Source organism: Geospiza fortis, unplaced genomic scaffold (genome assembly GCF_000277835.1).
Source record: "Geospiza fortis unplaced genomic scaffold, GeoFor_1.0 scaffold23, whole genome shotgun sequence".
NCBI lineage: Eukaryota > Metazoa > Chordata > Aves > Passeriformes > Thraupidae > Geospiza > Geospiza fortis.
Window position 1 is genome coordinate 15,592,353 of NW_005054303.1, and position 3,990 is coordinate 15,596,342.

The following is a 3,990-nucleotide window of genomic DNA, read 5'->3' on the forward strand; positions in this document are numbered from 1 at the left end:
GTTGGTGATTTGTTTTGGAAAATCTGGTGTAAAAATCAGCAATATTGTGCTTTGAATTCCTGGTGTGTTTGATTTCCATGGAGGTTGGTAAAAGAGAAGGAAAACAATTATGAGGGTGACAACTGTTGGATGAAAATCCCTAAGTTTTCCTGTTGTCTGGGATCTTCGCATCCCAGTCCTCAGAAATCCAGTTGGAACTCTGGAAGAGGGAACAGCTGGAGCAGGGAACACAAGAGCTTGGGAAAGTCTCCCTGTTCACCTGGATCAGCAATGTCATTGGGACCCCAGTGTTGCAGCTGGATAAACCAGAATTACCTGGGATTTGTGCTTTAAATTCCCGATGTGTTTGATTTCCTTAGAGGCTGGTAAAGGAGAAGGAAAACAATTATAAGGGTGACAATTGTTGGAGAGATTTTTTGGAAAATCTGGTGTTAAAATCAGCAATATTGTGCTTTAAATTCCTGGTGTGTTTGATTTCCATGGAGGTTGGTAAAAGAGAAGGAAAACAATTATAAGGGCGACAATTGTTGAATGGAAATCCCTAAAGTTTTCCCATTGTCTGGGATCTTCACACATCAGTCCTCAGAAATCCAGCTGGAACTCTGGAAGAGGGAACAGCTGGAGCAGGGAACACAAGAGCTTGGGAAAGTCTCCCTGTTCACCTGGATCAGCAATGTCATTGGGACCCCAGTGTTGCAGCTGGATAAACCAGAATTACCTGGGAATAAATCAGCTTTTTCCAGGCCTAACCTTCTTTTATCAAGCTCAAGATTGTTGGCAACTCCTTCTGCACCTCCCTGGTGTGAACCCCTTGGGCCAGGACACCTCGTTAATCAGTTATCTTTAATTAGGATAATCACCAGGGATTTTCTTTCCAAGATGATGAATCAAACCCTTTGCTCTTGGAATTGCAAGGGACAGGCAGGAACTGGGAGCAGGGAATTCTCCTGGAGGCCTTCAGTGTGAGCTCCTCCAGGAAAGAGGGGTTTGCTGTTTTTGTTGTTTATTTCATGATTGTTCCCAATTTAAGGGGAAGATTTAAAGCTAAAGCAGTGGAAGTTTATGCTCTGCTGGTTTAGGGCTGGAGTTTCCAGCATTCCAATTTTTTCCTGATCTTTCCACAGGATGCTCTCAGATTTGGGTTGAAAATTGCATGGAAATTGTTTTCCAGCTGCTGTTTGATCAGATGCTGGGGAATGGGGTTATAAAATATGGAATTGTGCATTCCAAGAATGCTTTCACACTTCCACGTTTACTCAAATTTTCCAATTGTTCTTGGCATGGAAACTCCTTTTGGTTTAAACGCTGGAAGAATTAAACCACCCTGGATTGGGAATTTGTAAAATCACAGAATTGTGGAATGGTTTGGGTTGGAAAGGAGATGAAAAATGAAGCAGTGCCAACCTCTCCCATGGGCAGGGATATTTTCCACTCCAAGCCTTGAACATTCCCAGGGATTTCTAATCTGTAGGATTTGAGGCTGCTCGTGATGGCTCTGGGAGGAGAAATGAATTAATGAGAAAAAATTCTTTTTTTTTTCCCTTTTCTCTCCTGTCACTCCTTCCTGATTTACCAAATCACACATTTATGCATTTTTTGTCTTTCCAACATTTGTTCTTTTAACTTTGGGATCAATGGATCTGATGTCTCAAGGATGTCTCTGATCTGCTCCAAGTCATCCTTGCAGTGATGCCACTCTGGGGGGGCCTCCCTTTGAACACAGATCTTCAGATTTATCAAATCTTCCCATTTTTTCAGTTCTCTTTGCTGCCTTTCCCACCAAAATTTTTCCCTGGGGTTATTTTCAGGAAGGGGAATTCCTGTGATCGGAGTGGGGGTTGCACTTTCCAATTGCTGGAAATTTTCTGGACTTTCTCCTCTAAATTTTCATGGAGTCTTCTCAGCACCAATGAGGTTTTTGGGAGGAATAATATAAGGATGTGGGAATTATCAGAAAGAAGGAAGATTAAAAATAATTGCTCCGTTAATCCCAAAAATTCACCTCACTCCTAATTAAATACGAGACTCTGAGCCCCCCAACGCATCCTTGAATGTCTGCTTGTTATCCATGGAGTGATTTTGAGATGTTCCTTGTGATTAATATTTGTTATTCCCGATTTCCCACCTTCTCACACCCAGCTTTGGAATGCACCATTAGTTGCCATAGAAATAATTTTCCTGACTGGAATTTTTAAAGCACTTTATCCCCGCTCAGGTGAGGTGAATGCAGCCCCTTTGTCCATAAATTGCAGCTGTCAGGAGAGGTTGGTTTGATTTTTGGATAAAATCCTGCAAAGTTTAGAGCAGGATCACCCTGTGGGGACCTGTCCTTTTCCCAGATTTTATCCCATGGGCTGGGCTGTCCCTGTTCTCCAGCTCCAAAGGGATGTGCCAGGATATCCGAAGGCTGCTTATCCCTGGACACAAATGAGGGATTTCCTGGACTGGGTAGCTAAGAGGTGACATTTTATCCCCACTGGTGACAATCTCCTGCCCAGCCTTGAGGAATGTGCTTTTTCCTGATTTTCCTTGGGAATTCTCACCCGTGCTGGCAGGTCCAGTCATTGGAAACAAAACCTGTGACTTTCCAAAGTGTGGAATGACATTTGGATCATGGGGAGCGGAGGAAGAAGCATCTGATGAGCAGAGATTGGCTGGGATTTTGAATTCCTGGTTTTCCACTGAAGGATGAATGGGAAATCCCTGACAGGAGAGTGTGTCCAGTCTTTTTTCCCAAGTAACAATTGGAAATGGCCTCAAATTGTGCCAGGGAGGGTTTATATTGGAGATAAGGAAAAATTTAATGGAAAAGGTTGCCCTGGGGCAGTGGTGGAGTCGCCATCCCTGAAGAGATTTAAAATCCCTGTGGATGTGGCACATGGGGACATGGATCCGTGGTGGCCTTGGGAGTGCTGGGATTCAGTCTTGGATGGCTTTTCCAGTCTCAGTGATCCCAGGAGCTTATACAGACCTTGTTTGTCAATCCAACCTCCCCCTCCTTGGGCTTTGCTGTCCCCTGGCTGTGATTTTTCCAGTGGTTCACCCCCAAGTGCTGTCCCAGCTCGGGTGACATTATCCCGGTGGGAATGGCACATTCCAAGCAGAAAAAGTGTGCAGAGCTGACAGGGGACAGCATCCAAGTGCTCCCCCACTCCCTCGCAGTGCTGCAGGGTGGCCTCTGGCCCTCCCACCATGTCCCTCCCTCTCCCAGGTGCTGCCTCCCCACTCCTGTCATTCCCAAGGCTCAGGAAGGAGCAGCTGCCAGTGCCACACGTCATTCCAACCATCTGTAAGCTGCACACTCCGGGATTCTTTTTTTTTCCTGTTTGGAGGTTGCAACACATCTTAACGAGATCCCACCTCCTCCTCACATCCTCCTGCCACCCTTCTTCCAGGCAGGGCCATCGGAGCACATCCCTTTCTCCCGGAAAAATCCAGGAGCGCTCACGGTGCTGCTGGGGTGTGAAGAACGTGATGGATCCGTGGCTTTCCCGGGAAGCAAAGCAGGGGAGGATCTGCTTTTAGGAGCTCTGGAATTTCTCCCTGCCTCTGTTTGGTTGTGTTTTCTTCCCACTTGTAGGAGTTGGGTCCTGTGCTGATGCCACTGAGGCAGCAGGAGCTGCTCCCCTTGGAGCTGCCAGGAGATCCTGCTGGTTTCCCGGGATTGTGAGCCCGGAGCAGAGGCAGGGAAATGCTGCTCCAGAGGGGTGTGGGCCTGGAAAAACTCATCCTGCCTGCTGGGAACTGGGGTGGCCAAAGGGGGGACCCAAGGGACACAGAGCAGGGAATGGTTGGATTGGAAAGGGCCTTGAAGCTCATATTAATATATGATTCCATATACATCTATCTATCTATCTATCTATCTATCTATCTATCTATCTATCTATCTATCTATCTATCTATTCCATATTGATATTCCATATTTATATATATTATATTATGTATATTATATTTTATATACTGTATACATTATATATTTATGTATTATAT

At 45.5% G+C, this 3,990-nt stretch overlaps 1 protein-coding gene across 1 annotated transcript in view; it reads left to right on the forward strand.

Annotated features, from left to right (window-relative positions):
- The window catches only part of MDGA2 (MAM domain containing glycosylphosphatidylinositol anchor 2), a 148,001-nt gene that overhangs the window by 2,035 nt on the left and 141,976 nt on the right, over positions 1-3,990 (forward strand).